This window comes from Miscanthus floridulus, chromosome 3 (assembly GCF_019320115.1).
Source record: "Miscanthus floridulus cultivar M001 chromosome 3, ASM1932011v1, whole genome shotgun sequence".
In the NCBI taxonomy this organism is placed as follows: Eukaryota; Viridiplantae; Streptophyta; class Magnoliopsida; order Poales; family Poaceae; genus Miscanthus; species Miscanthus floridulus.
In genome coordinates, this window is record NC_089582.1 from 136928506 (window position 1) to 136941593 (window position 13088).

Sequence of the window (13088 nt, forward strand, 5' to 3'; positions counted from 1 at the left end):
GGAAGCATTTATTTTAACCGTTTTTTATTTTCCAAACTGCCCTTTTTTTGTCCTGTTTCTTTTTTCTTCCCAAATTACCCTCGTGTCCCACCCTATACTCTTAAGTATCTATACATAATATATTATATCCAGTTGGACAGATTATTCTGTACGGAAGTGTATTTGGTTTTCCGGTCCAAGTATAATGTATCAAATAAATTGACGTGAAGAGAAAAGGAAGTAGAGGTGAGAAGAAAAATATAAAATAAGAGTGTAGTTGTAGCCACGCATTCTTGAACATATCATGGGAGTTGAATAATAAATTTCTGATCTCCAAATATAAGTGCTACAGTGTCTATTTTCCAAACTGGAAGGGATCTAAACACCTCCTAAGTGATTGTGCAATAAACTACACGTTCCATGTAAACTATGGACACGTTTGCTATTAAAAAAACTTGAAAAGCGAGGTATGAAAAAATGGTTTTATTCATGATCCGGAGAATCGAACGACTTAGAAAGTTTTTTTCCTTTCTTTTCGTCCGGCCGAACCACAGAAAGTAAAGAATAACGGCCCAGCCCAACACATGAGGCTCGTGAAACTGGGTCAACAGCCAGCCCAGAACTCCCACCCAACCCAATTCCCCAGTCGCCGACCAAGCCATCTCCCGATCCCGCCCCAATCGACCAATGCTGTCCCTTCTCGTCGAGTCTCGACCTCTCCCTACCGGCTAACCCTAGCAGCGGCACGCGGGCGACGGCGACCGGTGGCGCGCCACCGGTGAAGGGATTCAGCGGTCCCCCCTCCTCCGTCCCAGGCGCAGCGGCGCCCTGCAGGTACCTCCACCTCTTTCTCCCCATCCATCTCTGTCCTGGGCCCTCCTCGCGCGAGGCAGCATGCCCGCAGCTGCTATCTCCCCCGTCCTCTCGCGCTCGCGCAGTAGCAGATGCTTCTCCTCCCTCTTCACTGACACCGCTGGCATGCCCTTGTGCACGCCTTCTTTGCTCTGGTTTTTCCTCTCTCTGCTTTACAATTTTGACCCAATCCCTGATGAATTCAATAAGTGTGCTGTCTCGAGTTGTCTTTTTTTTTGTGTGTGCAAAAAAAGTATACGTATTTGGTTGCAAATCTCTAATTTTCTTGCTTACCGTATTGACTCACACCTCTCTTGCATACTCTCGTGAAAAAAGAGTAATTTTGAACTGGTCTACTAAGTATATACTGGGTACACTTGACTGCTTATGAGGTGATTTGTGAATAGGGATATCTTTGCAGTCCACAGACATAGAATGATATGTTTCAAAATATGTACTATAGAAAGTAGAAATCCAGTGACTAAGCATGTGTAGCAGCGGTCAACTAAACACAGGGCTTGGGACATGACACCCCACAGACTCGTACAATCACTCCCGACTACCCGAGGCTAACCTTCCTTACTACTCTTCTTTTTCTTTCCTTCCTTGTCCACCATGTGTACCAACCTCTGTATGAACTGAGAGCACGACATACACACTTCCTCCAAAATCAGCCTCTTGCTTACCTTGAGAGAACACTATGTCATCAACCCGTTGTGGATTTCCAGTTTGAACACCTGAATATTTCTAAGAAAAATATTTATAACAAAAGCGGTATGGCGGTGTAACTTGATAAAAGTACTTGGTTAACAACCTCGATACCAGCACGTGCCGAGCAGCGTCACATGTGGCAGCTGTTCCATAGAGAGCCCTCGGTTTCATCGCGGCACCATAAGCTATTAATTAGGCAACTATTATCAACTTACACGCCATAAAGGCAGTGGGGTCATAGACCACAGGATAAGAGGAGTATTGCAAGGGAAAATTCAAACAACAAATGTTCCCTTCACAACAAGAGACAAGGAATTCAAATTCAATGACGGATTTGTTTTAAAGAGATTCAAGTATTCTACTGGGACATCCACAATTAGCCGATATAGTGTCCAATGTTCTCCAACCACGGCTGGTCTGTTTATATCTGAATAGCAACTTCTCTTGTAACCCACTTAATCTCGCCTTGAAAACTTTAAGCATGTCTAACGGGACTTAAAGTAGATGGATGCAATAAACACAATGAAATAAACAAAATGCATATTCCGAACGGTCTTATACGGGTACATCATACAGACATCTAGTCTCCCATTCACGATACAACATTGACCTTCCACACTGCGGATGATCTCAACAACTATGGTCAAACAACAACGGCAAGAGTACAACACCGGAGACAGCGACGAACAACACTACTACTACGGGTACAACATCCCAAGGCAACTAACCTACTCAGGCACCACGCATCTACATTTCTGGCTCGGCGGATTCTTCTATGCCCTGGCTACTGGATCTGCATCTTCTCGTGGCAATGGCTGAGTGAGAAGAACCATAGGTTCTGCTTCTAACACTTTCGAAGGTGGAGGTGCTAGCGGTTCTGCATCACCGGTTCTCCTTCTTTCAGGCAGGTGGATAGGGATCCCCTCCTAAGATCGGGGCATCCTGCCTATCAACAGCCAGTGTCCTTTGCTTGGCCCTAGTGAATAGATAGGCCTCACCTAGCTGATGGACATGCCGATCTTCCGCCTCTTTCAGGGCTTTCGACATGGCAGCCTTCCAGCTCTTAGCAGCTACAGCACTGGCATGCGCTTCGACAAGCTACACTTGGAGCATTCGGTTGAAGATCTCAGGCTTCCTCGGCGCGCCTAAAGACATGCCCTCAGCTCCAAGGCTTGTCGGTCATACTGCTCATCTAGAGCAAGCAGGTACGTGGTCAAGTGCACCATGGTTGGACTGTCCTCTTGTGCATCCCTCCCTTGCAAGGCCTCCATGCGAGCCTTCCATGCCCTATCGATTCTTGTCTAAGGGTGGAAAGAACCTCGTGGGGGTACGGGCAATGGGCTCCTCATAGATCTGGCAGAGGTACCGCAAGGCTTTGTGGGCCACAACCTGGTAGGTGTCGGCAAAGCTAAACCTGGTTGCAAGTCACACTCCAGGCTTTAGTGAGGTCGGGGAACTCCTCACTCTTTTCCGATGTTGACGGTAACCTAACACCGCTCGGTGCCATGCTTCTCATACTCACGGCCCTCATACTCGGGACGATCTTTGACTCTAAGCTTTTGTAGGGTGGCATGCAGGATTTTGGGAAAACCCTCAATGTTCAGGCAGTAGGTACTAACCCAGGCTCCTGCCATCTCTGGCGGTGGTTGCAAGGAAGGCTGAGCGAAAAGAAAGGCTGGCTCAAAGGAAAAGCTAAGCGAGCTAAAGTGCGCCGAGTGGTGGTGCCAATGGCTAAGCCGGGCTCTACTTATAAAGGCAGAGCGTTCAGTGGTCCTGGCGCGGTCCACCAGGGTTCCCACGCGGGATCATTACGACGAATCGACCAAATTCTGTGCATTTGAGGCGAGCGACGTGCGATGCCATTACTGACTAGTACGACTGTAGGGCAAGGGTTCGACAAGAGCACAGAAAAGGTGTGTGGGGAGACGTGGGTCACGACAGGCATGAACCACGGGCGAATGCGGAGCACGAAGCCACAATGCAGACCTAACTCTAGAACAGAAACGAGACAGTCATGCACAATCCGACATCAATCCGACATGTGTGACACCTATGGGTAGCGTATCTGCAAGCAATACGACACTACAATGCACAAACAGGATATGCATGAATGCACATCCTATACGTCCTTCCACTATTGCCAACATATAGGGCAACCATTCTCAGATTTTTGGCATATTGTTCTCTCCCTGTCACTAGTCGATACTATCGGACTATGCTCGAGTCAGTGTACCTGCAGAAAATTGATTAAGTCTACCTAAGTCAGTAGAGCGCCATCTATCCTAGATACATAACTATTGTAATAGGGCTACTTATATAACTTCGCATGCAAACGTCATATTCTTTTTGTAAAAAATGGGTTGTCAAATTTTAGCCTAGAAAATGTTTTCAAAGCTTTATTTCCTCATTTATGCTCTGATATCACCTGTGGTAGAACCTGCCTAATCAAATGCCTCCCAAGAGTGCTTGTCTTCCATTAGACACTAAGCACTCGAAGGAAAACACCAAATTACTCGGTTCTGTCGGGCACACCCTAGAGGAGAACCCGAAAATCCACATTTTTGCCATCAGGATCACAAATGAGAGAATAAAGCTTATAACATTTAACCATTTCTTACCTCACTTTACATGTACATCAGAGTATAACATTTATGATTATAGCAGCGGAATGTAATCATATTATCAGAGTTATACACAATTTAATTTAACAGCGGAATATAAACATGTGATCAGAATTATAGCGGAATCAAATATCTATTCATGACATGATGAAGCATGGATAAATAAACTATGACAACATATTATAAAGCTTTCATTTATAAAAAAACATTTGGTGAGAGTTATAAATAAAAACTATGATCGCAGTGTAAAGGAAATCCTCTCTGAGCCCACCAGGAGGAATCCACACACAAGAGTTAGCTCTAGCTTCCACCTGTCACCTGCAATAGGGGGAATAAAACCCTAAGTACTTCAATTGTACTCAGCAAGACTTACTCGATAGAAGGAAGGAAAAGACTCCAATGATATGCAAGGCTATCTGGCTTATGGGTTTATTACATTTACAGGAAGCATTACTAAGCGTGCGTCCTTATATACGATTGTTATTAATAGCCGCATTGGTTCATTAACTAACCATTCTATGTAAGCACCTGTGCTACTTTCAAGCCGGTGGTAAGCAATCAGATTTCCTTTTTCCATCTTCCATCTTTAATCTTTCAGTTCTTACTACGATGCTAAATCATAGACAAGTCATACCGGATTTCCTGGTGATTCACAAATCAATGCCCCCAGCTGGGTACCCCAAAAACACACGCCCCGCTTATACCCAAGGTACAAATAGGACCAACCCATCACCCTCCTGTCCTGGGTGTCCAGGTCCTTGTCCAAACTAGGACTCCAAGCCTCCGCCCTTGAGTCTCGGACTCAGGGCGGTGCAAGGTCCTCCTCCACCAAAAAAAAAACAAACCCTGACAGTCGATTCGAAAAGAGCCAAATCCATAATAAGAGAGCAACAAGTCTTCCAAGCACCCATACCTAAGTATGTGCTCGGGATAATAAGTCTGTGACTTGCCTAGAGCCTTATGCAACAACTGGTCCTTAATTGACACAGATAGGGAAAGCAGTGTAACCAAGCCATGTCCCACGTCCACGGCGATACAATCTCTTACACCCACCAATACCCAAACCATATCCCTGCCTGGTCACCATTTTTCCTTTCCACAATTTATATTTTTCAAGTGATAATAATACAGTAATATATTTCCTATCTCTCGCGAGTGACAGGCAATCACTCGACTTCTACCGGAGTCCTATCACATAGCAATCTACATGATCCTGTCATACTAGTAAGACTCATAGGATAAAGATATATTTATGCAAGTGGGTTTCATTCAACTCCTTAAAACTTAATGCATAATATAATTTAAACTGCAGAAAAGTAAGGGTTATGCACCAGGGCTTGCCTAGGTAAGATATATATTAAAAAGTTAGTATCTACATCTTCAGATCATCCACCATCAACTGAATAGAAAGCCCATTGCATCATCTCCTGTAGAGAATATTATTACACCATCTTCGGATTCCCAATCATCCTTCAAATAATCCGTTGATTCATTATCATACCTATATGATACGCAATGTGATGCAATGCAAAGACATAATTAATTGACTGCAACCGTGACTTGAAAAATATGATTTACGTCTCTCAAGTTAACGAGCTAGTTCTAACGACGATCGTACTTGGCTACATGTACACGTTGTCGGATAAGACGTTATTCCCCAACAATATTTAGTTATACAAAACCCAAGGTTTTTCTTTATTCCAAATAGGGCATTCTTATCTATCTAGCAAACTAATTATTCTAGAGCTACAGAAATTACAGTGAGTACCTAATATTGCTAGGAGTCTACTGTAAAAATTTTAGATTCAACAATATTACGAATTTATCACAACAATTCCTACAAGTTTATATTTTTACAATATTAAGTATGTTAAAATAATTAGAGCAACCCTAAAAATATACAGAACCTATGCGAACGAAATACAATATTAGATAGATCATGATTTTAGGAACTCAACAAAACTAGTTTGGCATTTTTCTGACTTTTCGACATTTTATTATCAATTTCCAAGTATTTAGACACTTGCTGAAATTAATAAAACATCGAAAAAGGTAAAAGGGTCCTTGGGCCCGAAGTAGCCTAGCTTGCCTAGACCAGTGGCCACGGCAGCCCATGCGGGGCAAGCGCGGCCCAACGCGGAACAACCGACGACCCAACGAATACATGGCCCAAGCGCACAGCAGCGGACGGCCCAAAGGGGCGCGCGGTAGGCCGGCCCAACTGAAAGGTCCTAATGGCTAGAGGGGGGTGAATAGCCTATTAAAAATTTCTACAACAACACTTAACAAACCGGTTAGATAATTATGAGGCGAAGCAAGTGTTGCGCTAGTCTACTAAAAAAATAAGCCACCTAACACAATTCTAGTTTATATAATTTCTATCCACACAATAGCTATATCAGTACACTAAGTTAGTGTACTCTCAAAGACTAACTAAAGAGCCACACTAACCAAACTAATAAGCTCTCACAACTAGCTACACTAAAGAGCTTGACAACTAGTTTGCGGTAATGTAAAGAGAGTGAGCAAATTGTTTATACCACCGTGTTGAGGAAGGAGCCAATCAATTACAAGAATGAATACCAATGAAGACTAATCAACTCGAAATCAAATGATGAACACAATGATTTTTATCGAGGTTCACTTGCTTGCCGGCAAGCTACTCCTCGTTGTGGCGATTCACTCACTTGGAGGTTCACGCACTAATTGGCATCACACGCCAAACCCTCAATAGGGTGCCGCACAACCAACACAAGATGAGGATCACACAAGCCACGAGCAATCCACTAGAGTATCTTTTAGCTCTCCGCCGGGGAAAGGTCAAGAACCCCTCACAATCACCATGACCAGAGCCGGAGACAATCACCAACCTCCGCTCGATGATCCTCACTGTTCCAAGCCGTCTAGGTGGCGGCAACCACCAAGAGTAACAAGCGAATCCTGCAGCGAAACACGAACACCAAGTGCCTCTAGATGCAAACACTCAAGCAATACACTTGGATTCTCTTCCAATCTCGCAAAGATGATGAATCAATGATGGAGATGAGTGGGAGGGCTTTGGCTAAGCTCACAAGGTTGCTATGTCAATGCAAAATGGTCAAGAGAGTGAGCTTGAGTCAGCCATGGGACTTAAATAGATGCTCCCATAAAATAGAGCCGTTGTACCCCTTCACTGGGCACAACGCGTGGTGACCGGACGCTCCGGTCATATTGACCGAACGCTGGACCTCAGCATCCGGTCACACGATGCATGCCACGTGTCCCATTTCTTCAAATGTTGATCACCCGATCTCAACGGTCAAGTGATGATCGGACGCAGTAGCTCAAAGTGACCGGACGCTGAACCCCAGTGTCCTGTCGTTTCCAGTAACCATCCAGAGACAACTTTTCATGACCGGACGCGTCCGGTCATGCTCGATCGGACACACCCTATAACACCCTAGGTGTTAGGCTTGCATAATTGCACTTGCATTGCATACCATAAGCATCATTCATTCATGCATAAGCATTTCTATATGAAACATTGCTATGAAACATGTGAAACATGCTATTGTTCTTTTAAGTTTCATTGTATGTATGCTTTATGATCATGTGTGATTGAGTGCAAGTGATTAATGTTGGTAACTAAAATACCTTAGCTACATTTAGAATGTCATTAGGAACAATGTTCATGTTAATGACTTTGCCTAATTACGCTTTTAGGGTTTAGTTTGACTAGATGCTCCTCTTGAATGCTTGTGTTTGACTGAACTGGAACATTGCCTTAGAATGCTTGCATGTCTGAGCAACCTAAAGCAAAGTTGTAGAAAATTTTATAAGGAACAAAAGTTATTTTATGACCATCTCATGAAAATGTGCAGAACAATCTCAAACATGGCCCACAAGTCAGTTTTGGGGGCTATTTGGTAACTTAGAATTTTTCTAAGTCCGAGAGCTGATTTTTAGTTTCATGTCTCATGTTTGGAGCCTTGTATCTCCCTAACCTGGCCGAACCAGCTCGATCTCCAATTGGAAAAGTTGTAGTCCTCACTTGGATCTCCAACTTTGTTAACTATGCCATGCGCTAGATCATCACAGGTTAGGAGTTTTGGAGCGTTGAACTTGCGCTGTCAGTCGGTCGAATAGGGCTCTGATGGTGTTCGGGTTCAGGTCGATAGGGCCGACCGGCGTTAGGCCGAGCTCGACAAGTGGAGGCCGTACGTCGGCGCTGCCCCCATAGGTCGGGCCGTCGCTGTCACGAAGACGCCACGTGCCCGTTGGCTCGCCTATTTGCTTCGCCGTGTCCAGTTCGCCTCGCCAGTCGCTCAGTAGCACAGAGCTGCGCCCCCACCATTACCGCCGAGCGAGTCGTCGGCGCCTATCTCCCTCGCCACCACGTCTTTGTCGCCTTTAGCTAGTCACAAGCTCCGTGTTGCTGTGTGCCACCGTATCCACCCACTCGCAACGTCGGGTAAGCCTAGGTGAGGGCCTATTGGCCATTTCTACCGCCACCATGGCCGAGGTTCGCCGGTGTTGAAGCTCACCGTGGTCGTCTATCACCAGAGCCCTCTCGCTCCCCGTTCTTCCTTCCATTAGCTTCCCCGTGAGCCCTAGAAGCTTGTACCGAGCTTAGCCGCGCCTACTTAGCCGGACTTCACCGGAGCGCCGTTGGAACCTTGTCGCAGTCCGCCATTGCCGATGCCGTCGTAGCTAGAACTTGGTAGTGGTTGCGGGAAGGGCATAGATAGGTGCGGCTCGTCGCGTGGAACACGCCAGTGCCCTCGGGTCCGTCGGAGAAGTCGTCGCAGACGAGATGGCGTCGATCCCACGCCGATTCCCGCCGTGCCCTGTTTTTTGGTCACTGACGTGTGGGTCCTTCTATTTCGTCGGTCCCGAATGTCAGTGGCCCTAGATCCAGAAAGCTAGTTCAATATTTTAGATTGTGATGCTGTTTTGTAAAATTTATATATCTAGTTTGGTAGATCCAAATTGGGTGGTTCCAATTTTGTTAGGATCTTAGTGAAGTGTAGTATTTAGGAAAAATATAACATGAACACTTATAGTAAAGTTTCTAGAAGAATTAAATTGCAACTTAAAATGTGTTTTTAAATGAATTCAAACTTGTTTAACTCATATCTAGAGTTGCAGTGCTCCAAAAATTATGAAATTTATATGGTGAGCTATTCTTGATGAGTATAAGCTCTGGTAAAAATTTGAGAGTCATTGCATGGATAGTTTTTGAGTTATTAATTTCCCTTTTATAATTAGGATATTCTTGTGCTATTTTTCATGGTAAAAATATGTATCCAGTGAGCATGAAATTTTTTGTACAGTGTTATGGTGTTATGATGAACCTAAGAAAAATATAAAATATGTTTCTTGACACTTTTCACTAGGGTTTTCTATTTATGCTATTTTAAGCCCTGTGGGCTTGTCATTTTTGTGTAGGCTGTTATGTTTGTTGAAATGATGTGAAATTTATACAGTAGTATATTGGGGATATGTATAAGCTACTGTAATTTTTGTAGAATTTTCTATATACTTTGGATATGTGTTTATTATTTAACCTAAGTATCTAAATAAATTAATAAAGGCATGAAAATAATTTATTTAGAGATGGCCACTATGTTTTCTTATGTTCATTTGATGTATGTTAGCTGTTGGTAGCATTGGTAGTACTCATAGTGCTATTCTTGTATGTAATGAAATATTATTTTTCGCTATAATTCACTTATAGTGATTTTCTGGACAGATTTTAGAGTTAAGTAAATTAATTGGTGAAGATGATGTTTGCTGTGAATTTGGTCAATAACAAAGTTGTAGGGAACTTGTTTATCTAGCTTGTGTCAAAATTTCAAGGCATTTGGCTTAGTAGTTTGAGAGTTATGTCAGTTGGAAGACAGCACTCCCAACTGCCTGCTCTCTAGAATGCACAGACAGTTTGGTAAGATCAGTCTGTTTGACCTAGTTTGAGTTTGAATTAGAATTTGGTGATTAAACGAAAGTTGTAGACAATTTTATAAGCTTTCCAGAAAGTCTTAAGTCATGGTATTTGTACCTATAGAACTCCATTTATGGATCAAACTTGTAGCTATTGTTTGCAGCCTGAAAACTGTGTTTGCAGTGACTATCTTGTTTGCTTGATATGAGTCGATATGATGAGTTAGATGCTAGGCTAATTAAAATAACTTGTTAGTTGCAGGTGCTAGACCTCTTACTGAAGATGAACAACTTTATCTTAGGTTATTAGAGCTGGGTGAGTGTGTCGTTCTTGTTTTCTAAAAGAGATATGCACCTACTCGGTAAAATAGATGTTAATCTTGTATCATCGTGTCTTTCATGCGTCCATCTATACATGGCTGTACATTTCATCATCACCTTCCAGCTCTTGTGCATGCATGATTCTCATACTATGCATATGCATGCAATAGGTGTTCCAGAGAGAGTCACGCTTCTAGAATTCGAGCAAGTACTTCTGGAGGAGCAACAGCAAGCTCAGGAGCAGGAGGTGCAGGCCCCCGAAGAAGGAGCCAACGAAGAAGTTCTTGAGTGTCCTGATCACCAACCTTCATCTTTTCTGAAAGGCAAGCCCCGGAGCATTCTAAGTCTCCTATGTTTTTAAATGGTTACTTTGAGTATCTTTATTTGTGATTCATTAAGTGATAGGAATTGGGTGCAAACACTTGTTGCATATATATCTATTCCTTGTTCAGTAAACATACCCTGAATCCTATTTAGGTCCAGGAGCGAATCAAAGCTTAGCCTTGCTTAGATCGATAAAAGTCAGGTGATTTCCTGTCACCTGCAAGTTAGGATGATGTCTGGTCATGGTTGGCTATATTTGCTATCGTGGAAAAATAACCATGTGTTAATAATGAATTGTGACCGGGTGGGATGTCGATAGAGAAGCAACAAGGAAAGGAGGTCTTGGGTGTGTATCTATCCCTATCTGAGTCGTTTAAGAACCGATTCGCTGTACATCCTCATGTCATGTTGAACGCATGTCTATCACTTAGTTGGCCGGATAACTCGTTCCGACCACAAAGCCGAGTAGCTCAACTCAGGCCGGAAGCCGAGAAGTGAAAGTGCGCACTCTGGCGGTAGTAAGGATATGCGGGGAGCTATTGGCGTAAGTCCAAAAGGTGAGATTGACCACCTGGCAGAGTGGACTCCCTGAGAGTGTGGCGCTGTGTGGACCTGCGATTCCTAAGTTGTACCAAAGGTGACCCGAGGCAACCACTGATCAGGTTGATTGGGTTTGTGTTAGGAATACCCCTCCAGCTGGATAGGAATCGATTCTAATCGCCGTCTCTCCCGGATAGTGAGAACTTGACTGAGCAGCGGCAACGTAGATGCACTTAATGGAACTTGATGGTTAAATCAATGATGATGATGATACAACATTATACCAGATATGGTTACTAATGTTTGGAGTTAATCAATTGCTTGCTCTAGTACAGGTGCTAATCTAGTTGACAGGTTAATATTGATAACTTACTGCTTACTCATAATTTAAATTATGCTCTTATATCATTAAACCTTTTCTGCAGAATGGTTGTCAAGCAAGATCCACCGATAAAGCCTTGCATACTCCTTGTTGTCATTTATTTTTGGTTTACGATGGGTAAGTCTAGCTGAGTACATTCTCGTACTCAGGGTTTATTCCCCCTTGTCGCAGATGATGTGCTCTATAACGGCTACTACAAGTATTGTCTCCACCCTATGGGGGATGAAGACTAGATCATGGGCATGATCATCTATGTTATCTTATCTCGTTGCTTTTGCTAGATATGACTATGGGACTAGCTTGTATTTGAACTAAGTGTGTGTGATGGTCTCAAACTACTTTGCTTCTGCTATTTGTGAACTCGTTTTGTAATAACTATGTGAACTCTGTTGTATGAGGTACTTGTGAACTACTTGTGAAATGGATGTAACATGTGGCTTGTTATGTTGAATTACTATGATCTTGGTTGTATGCAAGTTGGTTTGAAATCCTTCGTGGTTTTAGTTGACTACCGGGTTTATATGGGTTCAAGTATGCTTTGTAGGTAGTGCGGCCAGCAGCACAAAAGGAGGAGCGACGAGAGCTGGGACGGCTCCCCATGGCAACAGAGAAGAAAAAGAGAGGGGGAAGGCAGGACTGATTTGGCCTAACATGACCCAGCGTGGCCGGCAGGATTTGCCATGGACAAGACTGAGGCCGCAGAGACAAGCAAGGTAGACATGGACGAGACAACGCAAGGCAGGGAAGAAGACAAGACCAGAGGCGTTGAAAAATTGGCACGCGAGATAGAGCGAGGAAAAAAAAGGACCTGCTGCTGCCTGAATTCTCAGTGCGACTGTCAGTCACATAAAACTATCGGACGCGATAGCTCATACTCGTACCAAGCCATGGAACAAAATATTAAAGCGTTATGTAATTCTTTCGCGCAAAACAAATTGCCATGAACAACGCTTTAAAATATAATTTTCGATTTTTACCGTTTACGTGAAAAGTTGGTTTTTAATTTTCAAAATCTAAGAAAATCGTTTCGAAAATTTTTCTTAGGCCTAAATCACGGTGCTAAATGAGTTCGTAACACCAGGGGTGTAACAGTACCTAGCTCCAGGCTTATAACCTAGAATTCGCTGGGTTGATGAAGTCATGGTCCAGGCTACTAAACTAGGCTTTCATCTTCGATGGCCAGTTGAGGGTAAGTAAACGCATTTTGTCATTTCCTGCTGTAAATAACTTACAAATTCTCATGCCAAAAATAGTCATATGCTCAGGGTGTGGAGCTAAAAGCCTCTATCGAGGTTCGAAAGATCCAGGCAAAGCTTGCCAAGCTATGGGAGGAGCAGGACACGAAAGAGACCGAGTGGGTATCTGCACAGAAACACTATGAAGAGACCCTTTGTATCCTCCATTCTTAGATTGGTGAGGTCGAGTGGCAAAAAGTGACC

The 13088-nt window shown here is 43.5% G+C and overlaps 1 long non-coding RNA gene across 1 annotated transcript; it reads left to right on the forward strand.

Moving 5' to 3' along the window:
* Window positions 1-536: 536 nt before the first annotated feature.
* LOC136547114 (uncharacterized) lies at window positions 537-12100 on the forward strand. The gene is made up of 3 exons (XR_010781483.1): window positions 537-813; window positions 10574-10726; window positions 11693-12100. It is a non-coding gene; the product is annotated as an uncharacterized lncRNA (long non-coding RNA).
* The last annotated feature ends 988 nt before the right edge of the window (window positions 12101-13088 follow it).